At 37.0% G+C, this 23207-nt stretch overlaps 1 protein-coding gene and 1 pseudogene across 1 annotated transcript in view; one reads left to right on the top strand and one right to left on the bottom strand.

Annotated features, from left to right (window-relative positions):
* Nucleotides 1-23207, top strand: part of REV3L (REV3 like, DNA directed polymerase zeta catalytic subunit) — a 175534-nt gene that overhangs the window by 18493 nt on the left and 133834 nt on the right. The window lies entirely within an intron of this gene.
* LOC123325594 lies at nt 15731-15830 on the bottom strand (annotated as a pseudogene).

Here is a 23207-nt window from a genome sequence, read left to right on the forward strand (position 1 = left end):
GGGTGGCTCAGTTGGTTAAGTGACTGCCTTTGGCTCGGGTCATGATCCTGGAGTCCTGGGATCGAGTCCCGTGTCGGGCTCCCTGCTCAGCAGGGAGTCTGCTTCTCCCTCTCCCGCTCCCCCCTCTTGTGCTCTTTCTCTCTCTCACTCTCTCTCTCAAGTAAATAAATAAAATCTTTAAAAAAAAAAAAAAAAAGAAAGAAAATCTTCAAAAAAAAATATTTTTGCTGAGTATAGAGTTGTGGATTGCCTTTTTTTTTCTTTTTCCTTTAAAAAGATACCACTCTGTTGTTGTCTGGCTCATGTAGTTTTGCTATAATTCTTATCTTTGATTCTCTGTAAAGTGTCTTTTTTTTTTCTTTTTTTTCTTTGTTTGATTTGCCTTTCCTTTTTTTTTTAAAGTTTTTATTATTTATTTGAGAGAGAGAGAAAGAGAGAACGAGCAGGGAGAGGGAGAGGGAGAAGCAGACTCCCCAATGAGCAGAGAGCCTGACATGGGGCTTGATCCCAGGACCCTGGGATCATAACCTGAGCTGAAGGCAGACATTTAACAGAGCCACCCAGGTGCCCCGATTTGCCTTTACTTTTGAACATGATGTGCCTATTTGCTTTTGCTTGGTGCTCTCTGAACTGCTTGGTTCTGTGGTTTGGTATCTTTTATTTAATGAGGAAACCTCTCAGCCATTATCTCTTCATGTATTTCTTTTTAACTGTTTTCTCCTCTCTGTGTGATTTCAGTTAAATGGATGTGAGACCATAAGATACTGTCTCATAGCTCTTAAATGATTCATTATGGGTTTTGTCTTATTTTCCCCTACTCTTTTTTTTTTCTGATATGAGATTTATCTTTTAGGGAGATTTCTTTGATAATAGTTGTTGCTATTCCTGAAGTATTGATATTTCAGAAGGTGAAGCTATAGTAGAAAGGCATGTATATATATATATTTTTTTTTTGGCGTGTCCTGAGGGCTTTCAGATTATTAGTAGAAGTTAGTAATAAGTTATGTCCCAACTAAAAAACAGTCTGATTAGATTTAAGGACCATGAGATATGGCCCAGGATTATGGCTATTGTTGTGAAGATAGAATTTAATGTAATAATTCAATCTAAAGTATGTTTAATTTTATGTTTTATATGTCTTATTTTTCTATGTTAATCACTTGAAATTCACTGGATTTTCATTCTGAATTATGCCTCAGTTATTGTAATAGTACATATTTAATTTGGCATAAAAATTAATTGTACAAATTATCAAGTAGCTTGACCCAGATATGTTTATTTTACTCACCTAGGACTATGTAGAATTAAATAGACACGAGAAAGACAAGAAATCAATATTAGTATTTTGTTTTTTTTGTGGTCTGTTAACTGAGAAGGTGTTTTGGAAGTGAAGATGGGATATGCCTTTTGTTTTTTTTTAAAGATTTTATTTAGTTATTTATTTGTCAGGGAGAGAGAGCACAAGCAGGGGGAACGGCAGGCAGAGGGAGAAGCAGGCTCCCCACTGACCAAGGAGCCTGATGCAGGGCTTGAACCCAGGACTCTGGGATCATAACCTGAGCCTAAGGAAGACACTTAACCAACTGAGCCATCCAGGCATCCCAGTGGGATGCCTTTTATGAGACTGACGAGCTGCCTACTGCGCTAAGGAGGCAGGTTGGGATGCCTTTTAAAGGAGAGGTTTTTTTATGCATGGAAGCTTCAAGATCACTAAAAATTAATAAACCAACTAATATAAATTAAACTTGGAAATTTCAAAGTGTGGGAAAGTTTTTTTGAGTACATATACTTTGAATTATCAAAAGTGATAAATGAGATCTCCCTAGTTTTGACAAAATTACATGGTAAATGAATAAAAAGGAATGTTATCTCAAAAGGAAAGTAAGATATGCTTCTAATTTTTTTCATTTACATCAGTTGAGGTGTGTCAGATTTACTGAAGAATCTTTGGATATGTGTGATTCAAGAATCTAACTTTTAATTATTAAAAAAAAAAAAAATCCTGACTTTTGAAATCTGAGGTTTAATGGGTATTAGTAAAAAAAAAAAAAAAAAGATGTTAGGGGTGCCTGGGTGGCTCAGTCATTAAGCATCTGCCTTCGGCTCGGGTCGTGATCCCGGGCCCTGGGATCGAGCCCCACATTGGCTCCCTGCTCAGCAGAGAGCCTGCTTCTCCCTCTCCCACTCCCCCTACTTGTGTTCCCTCTCTCACTGTGTGTCTCTCTGTCAAATAAAATCTTTAAAGAAAATAAAAATTAAAAAAGATGTTAGGGGGAACTGGTTCGTTATAAGCATTTTTTATGTGAGCTCAGCTTTACCTAATAAGATTCCTTGTCATGATACATTAAACTTTTTCATGGAAAGGAAAAATGTTTTGTTTGACCCGTGTTTCAGTAGCTGGCAGATTTTGAAATGGGGACATCTCCAAGTTGATAATGGACACTAGCCACATAAAAGGGCAAGGAGCCAAATGCATGAAACATTTTCTTTTTTGGCAGAAAGCTCCAGTATATGCAGATTCTTTTTAAAAATTGAAGTAAACCTGATCATGGGCAGTTTCTTGTTTAGTGTGTTGAACTCCCACCACAGCCCCGGCATGTAACTTGAGAACAGAGGGTCAAGCTTTTGTTGACAACTATGACACTTTCTGGCTCTACTTCTGCAATTGTAGAATCAGAACAGGGAATTGTTTTTCCTCTGATAAAAAGGAAGACTCTGAATTACTTAAATGCATTTGGAACCCTGATCCTACACATACATACACACACACATAAAAGTGCAGATGCGGGGCGCCTGGGTGGCTCAGTTGTTGGGTGTCTGCCTTCGGCTCAGGTCATGATCCCAGGGTCATGGGATCGAGCCCCGCATCGGGCTCCCTGCTTCGCAGGAAGCCTGCTTCTCCCTCTCCCACTTCCCCTGCTTGTGTTCCCTCTCTCGCTGTGTCTCCCTCTGTCAAATAAATAAATAAAATCTTAAAAAAAAAAAAAAAAGTGCAGATGCATAGTGTTCTTTTATCCTGACATGTTTTTCTCAGTAATTATTCTTGGATACATTGTAGATCTTTGGTAAATATTTATGGAAAAAAATGAATTACTTCTTTATATATTATCTTAAACAGATGACAAATCTTTACATGTAGATTGTGGACTTTCAAATCCATTCTCTGTGCATTTCCATTGTTAGTACTTTAATTGAGGTCTCATTATATTTGCTTGGACCATCGTAATATTCTCTCAGCTTGTCTTTGAATTCCCCTCTTTTCAGATTCAGCCCTTATAATGTCACTAGTGATCTTTCTAAAACCCAGATTTTTTCCAAATGATGACATACTGACAGTGGTACAGGAGAAACTACGTGAAAAATAGCTAATAACCTCAGTGTTAAAAAAATGAAGGATAGGGACGCCTGGGTGGCTCAGTCACTTAAGCGCCTGCCTTAGGCTCAGGTCATGATCTCAGGTCCTGGGATTGAGTCCCGCATCGGGCTCCTTGCTCAGCGGGAGCCTGCTTCTCCCTCTGACTGCCGCTCCCCCTGCTTGTGCTCTCTCTCTCTGACAAATAAATCTTTTTTTTAAATCTTAAAAAAAAAATTTTTTTAAATGACCATATATATCTATATGATGTATATGGTCATCAAAAATCTGACTAAGAAATAATATAAAGGGAAAGTGTTCACTTGCCTGGCTAAGTGAAGAAAATATGCTTCAAAATAGTCTGTACAGTATGATCCTTCTGTTTAAGAGTATATATAATATAAACATTAGAGAAGTAATAAAACATAGAATATGAAGGTGGTAGATTTAAGTAATGTTTTTCTTTTTTGTGCTTTTTTATATCTTATAAAAGCAGGTATTACTTTATAACTAGGGGGAGAATTAATAAAACATATAATCTATTCATATAATCTTCTCTTTGAAAGCCATTGTGAGCGTCCCATATTCTACAGGGGTATTTCCCAAAAAATAGTCCATGGATATGCCTGTTTGAGAATCACCTGGGGTACTCATTAAAAATACAGATTCCTGAGGCCCATCCCAGACATACGCAGTTAAAACCTCTGGGGTTGTCTAGGAATGTGTACTTCTGACAAGTGCCACCAATGATTCCTATATATTCTAAAGTTTTGAAACTGGCCTACAGTATAGAATAAAACTCTGGATGACTTTTCCATGATCTGATACCTCAGTGCCTTCCCAGCCTCATCTTATTCTTCCCCAGGCACTTTGCTCTTTAGTCTGAACTGCTTGCTCTTCCTCAGATGCATATCTCATGTCTCTGCATGTACTTTTAGCGTAAGGAAAGCAGGGACTCTGGCTGTCCTGGGTGTGGAGTGCTGGGGATAGTGTTGCCCCTCATTAAATGTTTGATGAATGAATGTATACCATTCCTCTGGATGAAATGACGATGTCCATTCAGTGAATTCTTCCTATTTTAAAATGTCCTGAGACATCACCTCTGTTTTGAAGTGCTTTTGACTTTGCTCAGAGTTAATTAATCCTTTGTGCCACCATTGTACTTTGTACTTCTGTTAGAGCTGTTATCACACTGACATGCAAGTTGTTGTTATTGACTTGTCTGACTTCCCTATTAGAGTGTAAGTTTCATGAGGGCAGATTAGTATGCTGCCAGTCTTTGTGTCCTCAGTGCTTGGTGCCTAGATATGCAATAAAAAGTGGTAGAAAAAAACTCATGATGGAAGGACAAATATTCTATGATTCCACTTATGTGAGGTATGTAGAATAGTAATATTCATAGAGAAAGAAAGTAAATGAGTGGTTATCAGGGGCTGGGGAAGGGATAAATGGGGATTTATTGTTAAATGGGTGCAGAGTTTCAGTTTGGGATGATGAAAATATTCTAGAGATGGATGGTGATAATGGTTACACAATAGTGTGAATGTGCTTATTAATATCACTGACTTGTATGCTCAAAAAGTTAAAATGGTAAGTTTTATGTATATTGTAACACACACACAAACCACCTCATGAAGGTGAAGACCTTGGTTATTCACTCAGCTTTGTTCTCTACAGTTCCTAACATTGTTTTGTTTCATTGTTTAATTGTGTTTTCTTTTGATTTAAAAGATGTTTGAAGTTAAGTCAAATGTATCGAGAAAGCCCATAGGAAATTCTATAACAAGTCAACAGAATTTATAAAGAGGAAAACCTAGCATATTGCTTTTTAAAAATCACATATTTAAAGAAAATATATTACAAATAGTAATTAAAATTGAAGTGGCTGTCACCTACTACAAACCAGATAGTGGTAAAACAGAAGCAATATGGCATCATGGAACTTCAAATTTGATATGGTCAAAGGATCTTTTTTTTTTCTTTGCTTAGAATTGTCTCCTTACTCAAGTCCAGGGTGATTGGCAAGCAATACATTGAGTACCTTGGCAGTATCCTAAGTGGTTTTTGTAAATGAGCTCCTTTGAGCTGCTTGCATCTCCATGAAGTAATGATGATTCTGTGTTTCCATAACAATCATATATGCTATTTAATACTATTCACTTGGAGCTATTGCAAACCTAGTCTGTGTGTGGTGTGTGTGTGTGCACGCACACATTCCTTCTAGTACAGTGGTTCTTTCTGATTCAGTTTGCAAAATAATTTTTTTTTAAGGCGGGGGGACAGAGGGAGAGGGAGAGAGAGAATCTTTTTTTTTTTTTTTTTTAAAGATTTTATTTATTTATTTGAGAGAGAGAATGAGAGAGCATGAGAGGGGGAGGGCCAGAGGGAGAAGCAGACTCCCTGCCGAGCAGGGAGCCCGATGCGGGACTCGATCCTGGGACTCCAGGATCATGACCTGAGCCGAAGGCAGTTGCTTAACCAACTGAGCCACCCAGGCACCCGGAGAGAGAGAATCTTAAGCAGGTTCCACACCCACCACAGAGCCTGATGCGGGGTTCGATCTCACAGCCCTGAGATCAGGACCTGAGCTGAAACCAAGAGTCAGTCGCTTAACTGAATGTGCCACCCAGGCGCCCTAAAGATTTTTTATTTTTAAGTAATATCTACATCCAACGTGGGGCTTGACCTCACAATCCCGAGATCAAGAGTCACATGCTCTACCGACTCAGCAAACCCGGCACTCCACAAAATAATTTCTTTGGGAGAAATTTAAAAGGTAGATTTGGGGACTTTGCACATAGAGTTTCTGGCAGAGAAAGTCTGGGATGCTTCTGATTTAGGTAGTCCTTAGAACATAATGAAAGAAATACTATTACAATGAAACCTATTTTGGACTGGTCAAGGTCTCTTTTAGAAGCAAATTATTCTCTTGGGGCGCCTGGGTGGCTCAGTCGGTTAAGCGTGTGCCTTCGGCTCAGGGTCCTGGGATCGAGTCCCACATCAGGCTCCCTGCTCAAGCAGCGGGGAGTCTGCTTCTCCCTCTACCCTTCCCCCCTGCTCGTGATCTCCCTCTCTCTCTCACTCAAATAAATAACAAATTATTCTCATTTTTGGAATCTAATAAAAATGGCATATTTCTTCTTATGACTCCATCATTTCTATCAGCTCCCTGTTCTTTCTTGTTAATGATTGCCACATCTCTTCTTTCCTACCTACTGCCATTTTCTGTCAGGCATTGAGAAATCCTGGTGAGTAACAGGTAGGATCATTCTTCTCTTCTTTTTCCTTAATCGGTTTTATTGAGGTATAACTTACATACAACAAAATTGACCAATTTTAAGTATACAAATAGATAAATTTTGGCAAATGTATCAATCCTGTAACCACCATAACCACAATCATGATAATATAGAACACTTCTATTACCCTAAAAAGTTTCCTTGTGTCCCTTTCAATCAAACCTCCCTCCCCACCTCCAGCAACCACTGATCTGCTTTGTCACTATAATTACTATATAATTACAATATACAATATAATAACTATAGTTTTGCCTTTTCCAAAATTTCATGTAAATGGAATCATACAATATGTAGTCATTTGTGCCTTCATATTCTTGCATGTATGAGTAGTGTATTCCTTTATATTGCTAAGTCATATTCCATCATAGGGATATACCATTCACTAGGACCTGGACTTTTGGATTGTTTCTGTTTTGGACTATTATGAATAAAGCTGCTGTGAGCAGTCATGTACAATCTTTGTGTAAATGTATATTTTCATTTCTCTTACAGATACTTAGGGATAGGATTACCGGGTCATATATTTAGTTTACTTCATAAGAAACCACCAAACGCTTTTCCAAAAGAGCTGTGCCATTTTGCATTACCTCCAACAGTGTATGGAAGTTCCAATTTCTCCGTAGTCTCAACATTTGGTTCCAGTTTAGTCTTTTTTAAATTGTATCCCCTCTAGTGGGAATGTAATGATACCTCCTTGTTTTAATTTTTATTTCTAAGGACCAAGGTTACTGAACATCTTTTCATGTGCTTATGTGCCATTCATGTATCTACTCTGGTGAAGTACCTATTTAATAATATTTTTCCTACAAAAAAAAGATTAAGTTTTCCTTCTGTCCAGCACCAGCACCCCCTTGGCCTCCCCACCTGCCCCAGATTCCATTCCTTGGCCCTGTTCTCTTTTTCTCTGTGTTCTTACGCTTAGAACTTTCCAAACTCTCAGCTCAGGCCCAGGCATTTCCTTATTGTTCATGTAGAACTATGAATCTCTATTATCGTATATGGGAATTCTTTGTGGTTCCATCCTTTCTACAGTGCTGCTTATAACCCATGTGGGATAAATTTAATGGTTTCTCTGGCTCTTTCTCTTGTGAGCTGACTAGAATAGTTTATAGTTAATACCTTATTCTCCTCTTGAGCACTCTTAAGATTTATGGAATGAATACTCTCCTGTCCCCCTTTTTAAACTTAGTCGTTCTACCCAGGAGATGCTATCTTAGCTTTCTTGGATGTATTAGCTTCTACATAACACAGATTGGTTGGTTTTCTTTCCCAGCGAAAACAACATAAGCAACAGATTGAGCAGAGGCAGATATGAGAACCCAGCTTTCTCTTAGTAAACCAGACAGTAGAGAGATTTACAAAAATGTAAAACAGTTTCTATCTTTGTACCATTTTTTTTCTTTTGAAAAACGAAATGTTATTCATGTTAACATGTAATAGGTTTAATATTTTTAATGAATGAAAATGTTAGTACTTTATATATTTCTCAGTTTTAATTTCTAATATGGTAAATTTTCATAGACATTACCCAGATAAGCAAAATTCTTTGGGGTCCTCCATAACTTTTAAGAGTGAAAAGTAGTCCTGAGACCACAAAAGTTTTGAGAACTGCAATAGCCAGTGTTTATTAAGCACTTACTACATGCCAAAGTACTTTACATGTTTTAACTCATTTAATTCTCAAAACAGCCCTGTTGCATAGGTACTACTATTATCTCCAGTTTACTAATGAGGAAACTAAGGCAGAGAGATATTAAGTAACCTCTCCAAGTTCAAATAGTAAATAGAGAAGCTGGGATTCAGACTTAGTCTGGTCCTTTTCAGAATTTCAGCCTCTTAGCATTCTCCTTTCCAGTTAATCATGAATTCCTATGATTTCTTCCTTTAAAATATTCTCAGTTCTCTCTTTTCTTACTATCACATCCTAATCCTGGTCCTTCTTTCTTAGAGGTAACCGCTTCTAGCTATGTTACTTGTCAGCCATTGTCAGATTTATAGCCAAATATACAGCTTTTCTCATTTCTTTCCTCCTCTCCATAATCTGTAATAGCTTACTCTTATGCACTACTTTAAGCCCATACTGTCTTTTCCTTTTTTTTTTTTTTTGTAATTTTATATAGCACTTATCCTCCACCTTGAGGACTCAAATTACACATGTATGAGTCTGCTTAAAGTTGTTGCGTGTGGGTTACTAATGTTTTGATCATTTTTTTTCAGGTTTATTTTGTGCCTCATTTTGGGTAATTTCTATTGCTGCTCTCAAATTCTTAATCTTTAATTCTGGCATTTCTAATGTTCTATTAATTCCATCCATTGTATTTTTCATCTCAAACATTTATTTTTCATCTCTGGTAAGATGAACATTTTGATTCAACTTCTTTTTATATTGTCCACATCTCTGCGTAACATGTCCAAGCACTCCTCCACTCTCTTCAACATACAGGTTATAAGAATTATCTTGATATCTTTGCTGATTCCAATATTTATCAGTTCTTGGCTTGTTTCTTTTGCTGCTTTTTCTCCTCATTATGGGCCATATTTTTCTATTTCTTTTCATGCCTAATAATTTTTTATCAGATGCCAGACATTAGGAATTTAACCTTGAGTTTGGGATATTTTGTATTTCTAGAAATATTCTTGAGTTTTATTCTGGGATACTTATTTGGAAATCGTTTGACACTTTCAATGCTATATTTATGCTTGTTCAGGTGGAACCAGAGCAAACTTTATCCAGGGTTCATTTTGCTCCATTACTGAGGCAATAACCTTATGATTATTCTGTCTGATGTCCTGTGAAGTATGAGATTTTTTTTTTCCTTTCTGGATGAAACAAATTATTCGTGCCACTGTCTGACCCCTGAAATTGTTCCCTCTGCTCCTTTTAGTTCTTCTCCTGCTTTGGGTGGATTCCTCACAAGCATGTGCTGATATTACTCAGTAAAGTCTTCAGGGGGCCTTTTGCAGATCTCCTGTCTCTCTGCAACTGTCTCCTCTGTGGTACTCTACCAGGCATATTACAGCAAGCTTGGACTCATACTTCCTCATCTCAGGGAGATTGCTGAGCTCCACCTGACTTCTTCTCCCTCTGCTCCCTGGAAGCTCTCTCTAAGCAGGGAGCTGTTCTAAGAGGGCTCACTTTGTTTCCCTTCTGTCAAGGATTACTCTCCTATACCAGCCATTGTCTTATGTCTGTTTCATGTGTTGTTTTTTTTCTGGTTTTTTTGTTGTTGTTTTTCAGGCAGGAGGGTAAATCTGTTCCCTATTACTCCATGTAGACTGGAATCCCTGTCTATTAATTTTTTAAAAATTCAGCTCAAATATTAACTCCTCTCCAAAATGTTTCATAATCCATTTTCTAGGCAGGAATCATTTAACTGCAAAGAACAGAAGCCCTTTCAAAGAAGTTCTAATAAAAAGGAGATTTATTATTATAATTCAGAGAAATTGCTCAGATCTTCACTGCATGGTACAAACAGGTCTGTCTTCTCTTCCATTCTCTTCTCCACACACCAGTCTTCTCTGCAGGGTTCTTTCCACCTGCCTTTGACTCTCATTTGCCATGGTATTAACTCTGGCTTTAACTCAACATGACCTTTCAGCTCCAGTCCTTATACTGTGTAATCAGATTATCTATTTATGTAAATGGCCTCAAGGAGCCAGAAAATTAGTATTAATCTTGGGTAAACAGAGTTCAATAGTGACATGACCATGATTAATATTACAATTACAGTTTTTTAAATGAAAAAAAAATTTAAAAATAAGTATTTTGTGTGAGAAATACCAACTTATAAATCTAACTAGGAAGTTAGTCTCAAATAACATTCAGTAAATACTGTGTTTGTAACAAGATAGCTCAGACATTTTGCTTATGTTTTTAGATTAAATAATATGATTCATCTACAAACCTTTTCAGAGCATATATTATGTACCAGACATTGTCCAAGATGAGTGATACAAAGGAGCTTGTATTATAAAGCCCAGAGAACCAAATCCAGCCCCACCACCTGTTTTTCTAAGAAAAGTTTTATTGGATCACAGCCCCTTCCATTCATTTCTGTATTATCAACAAGAGAGTCTATGGCCCACAAAACCTAAAAATTTTCTGTTTGTCCTATTAGGGAAAAAGTTGGCCAACCTGTGGTATTAGGTGATTGTAAATATTTTTTAATATCAGATGTTTGATTTCTTTTTGCAGTGTCAAGACCTTCTTTATCAGGTCTTAGACTTTGACCAGAATGAATATTTAGAAGTTAAATTATTTTCCCAAAGTCCTGACATTAGACACTGGAAGTTCTTGGTTTCTTTCTCTCCCCATCCCCCCTTTTTTTAAGAAGTTCTTGGTTTCATTCATGAAGACCATAGGATTGTTTTTTCTCAATTTCTGGTTGGATTTGAAATCTCTCATATGAGGGCATCTGGGTTTACTGGTAATTCAGAACACATGCGGTATGGTATTTGGCAAGAGGTTAAAGGCCAAGTTGCAACCACCCACATAACAATCTTTTGCCAAACCATCAAGTGTTTTCTGTAATTTTAGCAATAAAAACAGATTTTTTTTTTCTCTCGTACTATATTAACACAAAAACTAATATGCTTTGAGATGGTTGGTATAGTTGAAAATTAGCTTGTTTTCAAATATGAAAATTAACACAGAAACTCAGGGAATACTATCTAAGTGTATATGTGCTTGTGAGGTTAGTAATCAGTATATAGTTCCTTTGTGTTTATGGTTGTCATTAGTTAAGATAAAGAAGTCTTATACAGATTTGCATGAAGTTATTCACTCTTCAGGTCTCTGCTACTATAAAAATAGATCTGTTATTCATTTTTAATATGTGCCTCTTTAAAACGTCATAGCCACTAATCTCAGTATCAAATGCTGGATTCTCCTCCTGCTCTACAGTGGGAGATTCCCACTGAAGAGAATTTAAGAAAAAGTAAAGAGTCCCTTTGATTTGGGGAGTTTTTATAACTAGGTTAACCATTCATCCCAGTTTGCTTGGGATGTTCTGAATTTATACAAGCATAATTACTAATAGTGCCCCCCTTTATTCTGAAAAATCCCAGTTTAGATGACATTAAATGGTCGCCCTATTTATAATCATGTTGACCATTGAGCAGCTGGATCTGCTTTAAAATTTAGCATTTAACCAGCTTCTGCATTTATTCTGATTCTAAATTTCACAGGAGAGCTGGTGATTGATGACTGCAAGACAGCACAGTTGTTAAAGTGAAATTTAACTTGTAAACAGGCTTATCTGATAGTAGGAACCTAGATTATGTGTGTCTTTAAGGCTCAAAATAATTTGAATCCCTACTGTTAAAAATGAACTTACTGTGTAGTGTTTAGGGATTCCTCAATCTCTTTTCCAGTCTGCTTCTCTATGCTTTTCTTTTCTCATTTTTCTCTCTCTTTACCATGAACGCTATTTTTCCACCCCACTCATATACACTTGGATTTTCCTGAATATATCCTACACCACTTTTTCTAACTCCCATACCTTTCTTACATTATTCCTTCTATTTTATTTCTTGCTTTACCTTTTTCCTATCTATGCCTATTAAATTCCTGACTATCCTTTAAAGTCCAGTGGAAATATCACTTCTATGAAACCTTTTTTGCCACATCCCCATTCTAATTCTCTTTTCTCTAGGTTCCCTAAGCATTTTGTTTCCATCTCTGTTATGTGTTATATGTAACTTGGTGCCCCAACCCTATCCCCAGCTAGAGATGGGGCAAGAGACTGTTTTTAATTCATTTTAAAATCACATTACCAGGGTGGTCAGGTGGCTCAGTCGGTTAAGCGATTAAGTCTCTGCCTTCAGCTTGGGTCATCATCCCGGGGTCCTGGGGTCAAGCCCGTGAGTTGGGCTCCCTACCTATCAGGGAGTCTGCTTCTCCCTCTCCTTCTGTCCCTCCCCACCACTCATGCTCTCTCTAATAAATAAAATCTTTTTAAAAAATAAAATCACATTACCTATACAAAACCATTTATATACTAGGTGTTCAGTAAAAATGTATGGTTGGTTGTTGGCTTATTCTCCTTATTTCTTTAGAACAACTAGGCCAGAAGATTTTTTTTTTTTTTTAAAGATTTCATTCATTTATTTGACAAGAGAGACACAGCGAGAGGGAACACAAGCAGGGGGAGTGGTAGAGGGAGAAGCAGGCTTCCCGCAGAGCAGGGAGCCTGATGCGGGGCTCGATCTCAGGACCCTGGGATCATGACCTGAGCCGAAGGCAGACACTTAACGACTGAGCCACCCAGGCGCCCCTAGGCCAGAAAATATTTTTAAAAGATACTTTCTTTGTAAGCTTTGTAAGGGTAACTTTAATAATCCAGTTTCTAAGCTTATTTACTATCTTTGTCTTTATTTTACCTGCATTGTTGTTAACACTTTTTTTTCTTCAGATAGAAGTATATTCTCATTGACACTTTAACTGGGACCAAAAGTTTCTATTTTTCCTTCCCTTCCTAAGGATTTTGCCATGTTCCAAGAGCTTCTTAGGTTCTTTTCCCATTGCCATCTTATCTTCAGTTAATTCTTGAAGATTTGCCTCACCACCTACATTAGTTCTCTGGATTAATCATTGCCTTCCACAAATCTTTATTTTGGCCACTATATTTTTAAGGAAGAAGTAGAATGAAAAGTATTAAGGAGTTCAGGAAAGGCTACCTTAAACATTAACCTACTTTGTACAATTTTTCTAATGGCACAAAAGAAAAATGAGCAGGTGACATTACAGCCCTGGCATTTCTTTTTCTTTCAAATAAGTCTGATTTCATTAGACTCATGGTCAAGCTCTTTGGGCACGTTATCTTGCCCAAATTTTTATTTTGTTTGGATGAAAACAGAAATGCACAGGAATTTTCAAAACCTAAAACCAAAAGGTGAAGCCAAATGCTAAATAGCTGTCTTTGCCATAGCTGTTTGATATAGTGACTGGGAATTGGGAAGTTTTGTTATAGAATTGTATTCAGTGCTCTGATCACATCTTAAACCTTTTGTTTTCTTCACTCCAAATAATTAGCATTTTATTTCACATAAATTATGAGCTAAGGATTGTGACTTGTAAATGAAATAGGATAAGTCAGTTGGTCTCATCTACCTTATTTGTGTTATAGACTAAGTTCTTGGGTCATCGTATATATGGTAGATTAAGTCTAAAGTTAGTCTGTTCTCACATTGGGAAAGTTAGGATAATCACCCCTAACTTGTAGGAGCATTTCAAATTAATGTAGCATCTACAGTTGCTTGGTACTTCAAGGTACGCTTTATATTTCACCATGTTCTTGTGAGATGGATGTTGTTTTGGAATACATGAGAACTCTAGAAACCTATTAGAGGGGAGCCTTATAGTGGGGCTTACATCAAATATAACAGATCCATAGATTTGTTCATACTTTTGAGGAAGAGATCTCAAATTCTCTATTACTTCCTCTGTTACTTCATCTTCAGGAAGTTCATCTAGATTGGGCCAAAACACAGGGTATGTATGTATGGGGCAGTAGGGGAGGTGGTGGGACAACATAGCCTAATGGCAATCTCACCCTTGGTGTTCTACTTTTGGCCCTTCAGTCTATGGCAATGACTCAAGGTCACCTTGAAGGGTGCTGTCATAAACTTTCATCATGAGGGGTAAGTAGTAGCATTTCATAGTACAGAAAAATTATCCTTAGGTCAGAATTACTAAGTTAATTGTGGTTTGAGAAGGAGCTTAAAGATTATGGGTTGAAGAAAAACCGTCTTTTATGTTATGTTTTAAAGAGAGAGAGAGATTGATATATTTTCTAAATAGGGAATTAGAATTGGATGATTTGACAGACTTGAGGAGAGACTCAAAAGGCTAAAAATTGCCTAGAAATGCTAGAATTAGGAGAGTACTCCTCTTGGTAGTTTTGTAAGTTTAATAAACTGAAGGAATTAATGAATGTATAAATTACTTTCATTGAAGGTTGATTATAAGGTAAATGTTTTAAGAGATATTTAAGAAATGCTAGGTAAACTTGAAATCAGCATTGGCAGAAGTAAGGATTAGGAAGGAGTATGGATTTATGGATTAAGGAAGAAATGGCACTGTTGTTAACTGTACAGATATTCTTAAAGATTTAAAAATATTTGCATTTGATTCAATAACCTTTTAATTTTGGATATTTTTCATTTCCTACTAAGAACTCATTGGGAAGCATCACAGTGGTGATTTTGAAAAATATTATTACATCTGTGATGTGATTATATGTAGGTAGTTCCTTATACATCACTAAATTTATATGATAAAAATATATCCCTGGAGTTTTTGTTATTTTTATTTTTTATTTTTTAAAGATTTGTTTTAGAGAGTGCTTATGAATGAGTGGAAGGGGCAGAGGAAAAGGGTGAGGGAGAGAATCTCAAGCAGACTCCCCGCTGAGCATGGAGCCCAGCTCGCTCTCGATGTCATGACCCTGAGATCATGACCTGAGCTGAAATCAAAGAGTCAGATGCTTAACCAGCTGAGCCACCCAGGCACCCCAGTTGTTATTTTAAAAATTTGTTTGAGTGGTGCTTTGGTAAAATGAAAAGAACACCAAAATAAGAATCAAGGGTTTATAATACTTCTGGTTCTGAGGTCCTTGGAATTCTTCTCATCCAGTTAACTCTATGACTTTAGGTACTCTGAATCTCTTATCTCATATGTAAAAGGGGTAAACAAACTGACATATCTATACAAGGAGTTACTATGGGACAACAAAAAAGGAATGAACTACTGATACATGTGACATCCTGGATGAACATTAAAATCACAGTGCTGAGCAAAAGAATTCAGGCACAAAAGAATATGCCATTTTTATGAAGTGCTAGACAAAACTATTGTGAAAAATCAGAACAGTGATTGCCTCAGAGGAGGTGGGATTGACTGAAAAGCAGCAAAAGGGAATTTTGGAGGTGATGAAAATGGGAAATGTTCCATAACTTAATAAAGATACATTTGTCAAAATTAATATAGTTAGTATTTGTGCATTTTATTATCTGGAAATTTTACCACTCCTCTCTGTGCCCACCCCACTTCCCAAACCGCCCCCCCCCCCCGCCCCGGAAAAGAACAGTAAACAAATACTGCGTGTCATCCTTGTGCAAGGGCCATGCTAATCTCTGTATCATTCCAATTTTAGTATATGTGCTGCCGAAGCAAGCACTAAACAAGTATTGAATTTTAGTATATGTGCTTTTCTCAATGGTAGTGGGTAGGAGTTCTGAAAATACTTTTTATGTTTTTTAGGATTGTGCAAACGAGTAAATACATTAAGGAAAATGGAAGCCAGGTTTCTCACTGTTGGATAAAAGAGAACATGGACATAGGGACAATTAGAATGTCTCTAGGGTGTTGGGTTGGAATTGGAGGTATAAGTATAGTTTTTATTATATACAGAGAAGGATGGTTGGATAGATAGAGAAATAAATATAGGGTGTGTGTATGTGTATAAATATGTAAATTTCCTAGTATGTGCTTAGAGGTTCTAGAAGTAATGATACCCCTGTAGCAATGAGCATAATTTGCATCCAGATCTTGATTTCTAAACAATATTCTCCACTAAAAGTAACCAAGACTCCCTTGAGAAAAGTACAAGATGAACCTGGAACATTTCTTGTTCCAGAAAATAAAAAGTATTCAAGGAATGATGGGAATACATCAAAAAGACATTGAATTCTGGTTTCCACTCAGACATGAAAGAAATTAGAAGTCGCCATTCTTGAGGTCCTTACAGTAGAAACAAAGCTGAACAAACTAAAAAGCAACAGTTCTTCTTAGATCCATCAGAGAACTGAGATCACAGAGTAAACCAGTGCGCCCCAAACTGGAGAGACAGGCAAATACAAAGAATCACAGCTTGCTGGGAGCATAAACTAATGAAGCCAGGAACTGGTAGGAAAACTTAACTGTAATTCATGACCTGCAGGAAGCTGAGTGTGAACTAGCTTGATAGTTAAAAACTCTTGGGGGTCTAGTTTTAAGAGGGCTCCCACGCTCTTGTGAGTTTGTCTTCCACAGGCTCCACCAGGTTCTCACAGTTAAGATTGGGAGGCAGGGGGATTTCCTCATGCTTCCAGCAGGAGGGGAATAGTAACCATTTTGAAATAATGCTCATAGCATTATGTTCTCTCCCTGCCTAAAAGGGAAACTACCAGAGCCTAACCAACTTGGGGAAACCAACTTCCTCTCTAGCCTTGCTGTCTCATCTGTGGAGGCAGGGCAGGGGTAGGGGGGTGGGTGGGTGGAGCCAAGAGGCACTTTCAAAAGCCATAGCCAGGGATACAGACCCACTGAAAGACCCAGACCTCATCATGGGATTATGGAATACTTCCCTCACATTTTACCACTGCATCAACAGGGCTCCTGTGGAATAATAGAGGATTACAGATGAAAGAACTGTGAGGTTTGCACTTTGTTAAAGGAGTTCCTAGGGAAACCCAAAGACAACAAGGAAATTAGAGGAAATTTTAGCTTTTGATACCCATAGCTACAGTAAATACAGCCTAACTTCTAGTCAGATATGGCAGAGATTTTGGAATTGTCAGACTGGGAATTTAAAATAACTATGATCAATATGCTAAGGGCTCTAATGGAAAAAGTGGACAACATGTAAGAACAGATGGGTAATATAAGCAGAGATTGAAATTCTAAGAATCAAAAGAAAATAATAGAAATCAAAAGCACTGTAACAAGTAAAGAATGCCTTTTTTGGGCTCATCAGGAAAAGAGAGGAAGGAGCAAAAGAAATATTTGAAGTAATAATGGCTAAGAATTTTCCAAAATTAATGACAGACTCCAAACCACCAATCCAGGAAGCTCAGAGGACATCAAATATGACAAATACCAAATCTACACCTGGACCTATCATAGTCAAACTGCAGGAAACCAAAGACAAAGAGAAAATCTTGAAGGGAGCTAGAGGGGAAAAAAACCCCTTACTTATAAAGGAAGAAGGCTAGGAATTATGTTGGACTTCCCTTCACAAACCATACAAGCAAGAAGAGAGTAGAGTGAAATGTTTAGTGTTGAAAGAAAAAAAATCACCAACCTAGAATTCTGTATATATTGAAATTATCTTCCAAAAGTGAAGGAAAAATAAAAACCACCTCAGACAAATAAAAATTGAAGGAACCTGTTGCCAATAAGAACTGTTACTTTGCAAGAAATGTTAAAAATAAGTTCTTCAGAGAAAAGGAAAGTTAGTGAAGGAATAAATGAAGGTAAAATAAAACCTCTTATGTTCTATCTTTACTGGATATAATAGATAATTTCAAAATAATGTATTGAGTGATTATGGATAAATGAAATTTGATAGCAATGTTACAAGGGGTAGGAGAGAGGAATTTGGAATTTACTACCCATGAAGTGCAGTAAAATGTTATTTGACAGTGGATGTAGATTAAATGTATACAGCAAACTCTAAAGCAACCACTAAAAAAATTCAGTTTTTTCTTTTAATACTTTAAAGATGGTGCTCCACTGACTTCTGGTTTGCATTGTTTTTGATAGGTTTGGCAGTATGTTTTTGTCCATTATTTTGGAATTCTAATTTTCATGATTTATAACTGCTTTATTCAGGCCTCCATATAAGCAATTTTATGCTTAGTAGAACTAAACGGCCATACCAGTCTGATACTATTGAGTAACTGAACATAGTCATAAGAAAACTTCCATTTAATTCATATACAAAAGTTGTACAACATTTTTGAAGCAGATGGTTTGAGGGGTGGGAGGTGGCTATGCTGCTTCTACATTTTGACAGCAAATATTAAGTGCATGTGGTAGGTCAGTTTTACTGTTACTAAGTTTATTGTCGGAAAGTTTTATTGTCTGAAAAATTTCTTACATTGACAGTTCTTAATCTTATGTTTTTGGTAATGATCACTTTAAGTAGAACATCTCTCTGTGATTTGACAACATATCTTAATGTGATTGAATGTTTAAAATACTGTACTTAGTGCATCATTAAGTGGAAATAGAGATATATAAGTGGTTTTGGGGCTAATATTTATATTTCTCTCAATTTAGTCATAATTCTATAATGCAAATTCAGTAATTCATTTTAATGAATGCATTGTCTCTAATGGTATATTCAAAATTAGGTCTTCTCTTGGGGCGCCTGGGTGGCTTAGTTGTTAAGCATCTGCCTTCGGTTCAGGTCATGATCCCAGGGTTCTGGGATTAAGCCCCGCATCGGGCTCCCTGCTCGGCGGGAAGCCTGCTTCTCCCTCTCCCACTCCCCCTGCTTGTGTTCCTGTTCTCACTATCTCTCTCTGTCAAATAAATAAATAAAGTCTTAAAAAAAAAAAAAATTAGGTCTTCTCATTAGAGACCTCCAAAATAAAACAATGAGTATGGATAGGCTAAAAAATTATGTAAGAGGTTTATTCAGGTACAATTTACAATTTGCCTATGCATCCATGTTGTAGAATGTATCAGTACTTCATTCCTTTTAATGGCTGAATAAGTATCCCATTGTATGGATATTCCACATTATATTTATTCATCAGTTGATGGGCATTTTAGTTATTACCACCTTTCGGCTATTATGAAAATGCTACTATAAGGTTCATGTACAAGTTTTTGTGTGGGTTTATATTTTCATTTATCTTGGGCATATAACTAGGAATAGAATTGCTGATCATATGATAACTTTTATTACTGAGTTGTAAGAGTTATTATAGATACAAGTTCCTTATCAAACATGATTTCTAAATAGTTTCTTTTATTCTGTGTTACCTTTTTACTTTCTTATAGATCGGTAAAATTTTAAGGTCTTTCAGTGTTCAGCTATCATAAAGAATGGTGGAACAGTTTACTAGATTTGCATTAATTTAATTACCATCATTTTATTTTATTTATGTGTCTTTGAGGGAAAATTCAGGCATTTATATACAAATTTGACTGGAACTTTATCTTGATTAGCTATATATCACTGGAGGTGAATTTTCAGATAGTATTCAGATTGTTAATTTTACTTTAAGACCCTGAATTACTTACCTTTGAATTGGAATACCACATAGATTAACATGTGTGGCCATTCTGGTTGTAAAACATCTGAAACTAAATATTTGGTTTTTTGTTTTTAGACTCCAAACCCAACGTGGGGCTTGAACTCATGAACCTGAGACTGAGCCAGCCAGGTGCCCCAAAACAATATTTGTTTTACAAGCCAGGATTTTATTTTTAGCAAAGGTTAATAAATATTATTTTCATGACATTTAGTCTGAAAGGTATACATTTTCTTGGAGATTCTGGCTTGAAAACACTATTAGCAGTTTAATTTTTTAAGGCTAGCCTTTTTAGAAAAAATGTGATGGTATACCGTATTGTGTGAGCCTTTAAATAGTACCCAAACTGAGGTTCCCAATCACTGTGAAAGTCAAAGTAATTACTGGTTTCCTTTCTATAGTAATAATTGCAAACTAAATTACACATGAATTTTGGACATGTCTTTTCATCACATTCTTGACATATTAATCATAAGAATATTTGTATGTTATATTTTGCTGTGTTAGTTTATTGTTGTTTAATATGGAAAGTTGATCCTTAATTCAGTCCCTTCTAGTACCCTTGCAAATAGGGGAAGATAGGAGGACATTATAAATATCTTTGTTAGCTTTTGAGAAGAAATTATAGGAAAAAAAAATAAAGGCAGTCAAATTTTCTATAAGACTCAGCTGAAAGACCTCTTAAGGAGTTAACCAATATGAAAAAGACATCCTGTCCTGTTGGTTTTCCAACAATAAATTCTCAATTCTCTGACATCAACTGTGGGTGTTCTGTAATTCAACTCAGTTACGACACTACCTGAAATTAGTGCAGACCCTCACAGGATCTGATCCCTGATCAGTTCCACAAGATTGCCCCCACTTCAGATGCCAGCCACAAATGGATGCCCAGGCTACCTGCACTTCTGCCTGGCCAATTACAAATTTGGGATTCTCATAAACCTCCCTACCCTCAGGTACAATAAATTGCTAGAACAACTTACAGAACTCAGAAAAACACTATATTTATACAGTTTATTATAAAGAATACAAATGAACAGCCGGATGAAAACAATAGCGCAAGGTTCAGAAGGTTCCTGAGCTCAGATGTCTCTGTGGAGTCCGGATGTACCACCAAACCAGGAAGCTTTCCCAAACCTCATTGTTCCAGAGTTTCTGTTGAAATTTCATTACAAAGGCATGATTGATTAAATCATTGGCCACTGGTGACTGAACTAAATCTTAAGTTCTTCTCCCCTCTCTGGAGGTGAGGTGGCGGGTGGAGAGTGGGGTCGAGAATTCCAACCCTGTAATGATACGGTTGATTTCTCTGGCAACCAGCCCACTATTCGGATCCCATCAAGAGTACCTCATTGGTGGGGCACCTGGGTGGCTCAGTCGTTAAGCGTCTGCCTTCGGCTCAGGTCATGACCCCAGGGTCCTGGGATCGAGCCCCGCATCGGGCTCCCTGCTCCGCGGGAAGCCTGCTCCTCCCTCTCCCACTCCCCCTGCTTGTGTTCCCTCTCTCACTGCCTCTCTCTGTCAAATAGATAAATAAAATCTTAAAAAAAAAGAGTACCTCATTAGTGTAAATTCAGTTATGATAGAAAGGGCTTCATATGAATAACAAAAGATACTCCTATGAGTCAGAAAATACCAAGAGTTTAGGAGCTCTATGCCGGGAATGAGACATAAAGACCAAATACGTATATTATGCCACACATGCTTATCCAGCATGGATGAAACACCCACTGTATTCTAGGCTCTCTGCTAGGCATTGAGAATAGGAAGAATAAGAAGACATGATGCATGTGTTCATGGAACTCACACTATAGGTATGGAGACAGAAACAGTGAAGTTCCATTTTACATGGGAATTAGGTTCTGAGGCAAAGGTATGAGGTCAAAACCTTTTTTAGAATTAGGCAGAATTTCCCGTGACACTCTCTTAAATTGCTTGAATTCTACCACACTGTCTTTCAATAAGTCTAGCAGCTTAATTTTCCTTATTTACAGACACAGACACTAATCACTTTTCCTCAGCTGAGCTCTAGTTGAAATAGTTGGTCCGCAATTGGGGCCATGTTTTATGAAAAACTATGAACTGTATCTTTTAAACAGAATCACACTTAGTTGGCTCTTTCAATAGGAGATGCTTCTTCCACTTTAGAAGTACAAAGGAACTGAAGCAAACTAAGGAATAACATTTATATACCCTATCTCATGGCACTAGGTCATAAATTTATTAACTGGGCACACTGGCACTGTTTAATTGCATTCTCATATTCATTCACTTGATCTTCTTTCTCTGTCTCTCTACCTGAGTCTCTTCCCATCCCCCCTGATTTATTCCTACCCAGTAAATAAAATGCACATATGATGTGATTCCACTGTATGTGAACAGTGTAAATCTACACATAATAGATTTATATAAGTTCTCTGAAGACATAAATGAAGAAACGAGTTGTGCACTTACTTTTGTAGGTAAAGGAAGGTGTATATAGTTGAAATAGCAAGGGAGCTTGTCCTTGACGAGAATAGGAGTTACAGTATTTTCCATCTAAATACTAATCATATTTTTTATTTTCTTCAAACAATACTTCACAACAGCCTTTCTCCTATTTCCTCAGTGATGATTCTTCTGGTAATAAAGTATGTTAATTAATTCAAGGAAATATATTGAGCATGTTTAAGACATGACTGAGGCAAAGGATTCTAGTCCTCAGTTTTTTGGGTTTTTGGTTTTTTTTTTTGGTTTATGATGCTTCTATAAGTTCTCATTTTGCATAGTACCCCAAATTGTACTGGTGAATGTAAAATGGGAAAATTGATCCTCCCTATTGAGTTGAGAGCTATAGGGCAAGATATAATGTGTCCTTTGACTACCTACCAGTTCTGGGTAGTTTTATATCTGCTATTTTGTTAATGTTTTCTCTGTGTCTTATGCTCTTTTGTTGTTTTATTCCTTTGTTATAGTCTTCTTTTATGCTAAATAGATATTTTCTTTTTTTTTTAAATTTTATTTTATTATGTTAGTCACCATGCAATACATCACCAGTTTTTGATGCAGTGATCCACGATTCTTTGTTTTTGTACAAAATAGATATTTTCTAGGGGCGCCTGGGTGGCTCAGTTGGTTAGGCGACTGCCTTCGGCTCAGGTCATGATCCTGGAGTCCCGGGATCGAGTCCCGCATCGGGCTCCCTGCTCGGCAGGGAGTCTGCTTCTCCCTCTGACCCTCCTCCCTCTCATGCTCTCTGTCTCTCATTCTCTCTGTCTCAAATAAATAAATAAAATCTTTTAAAAAAAAATAGATATTTTCTAGTATACTATTTTAACTCCATTTTTCTTCCTTCCTCCTTTTCTTTCCTCCTCCCTCCCTTGCTCTCCCTCCCTATCTCTCCCTTTCTCTCTCTTTTAGTTATTTTCTTCACGGTTACTCTGGGTGTTACACTTCACATGTTAATTTAAGACAGTTGGATTAATCCCAGTTTAATTTTCATACAGGCATACCTCATTGTGCTTCACTTTGCTGTGCTTTGCAGATACTGT

The sequence above is a fragment of the Neomonachus schauinslandi genome, chromosome 8 (genome assembly GCF_002201575.2).
Source record: "Neomonachus schauinslandi chromosome 8, ASM220157v2, whole genome shotgun sequence".
Lineage (NCBI taxonomy): Eukaryota > Metazoa > Chordata > Mammalia > Carnivora > Phocidae > Neomonachus > Neomonachus schauinslandi.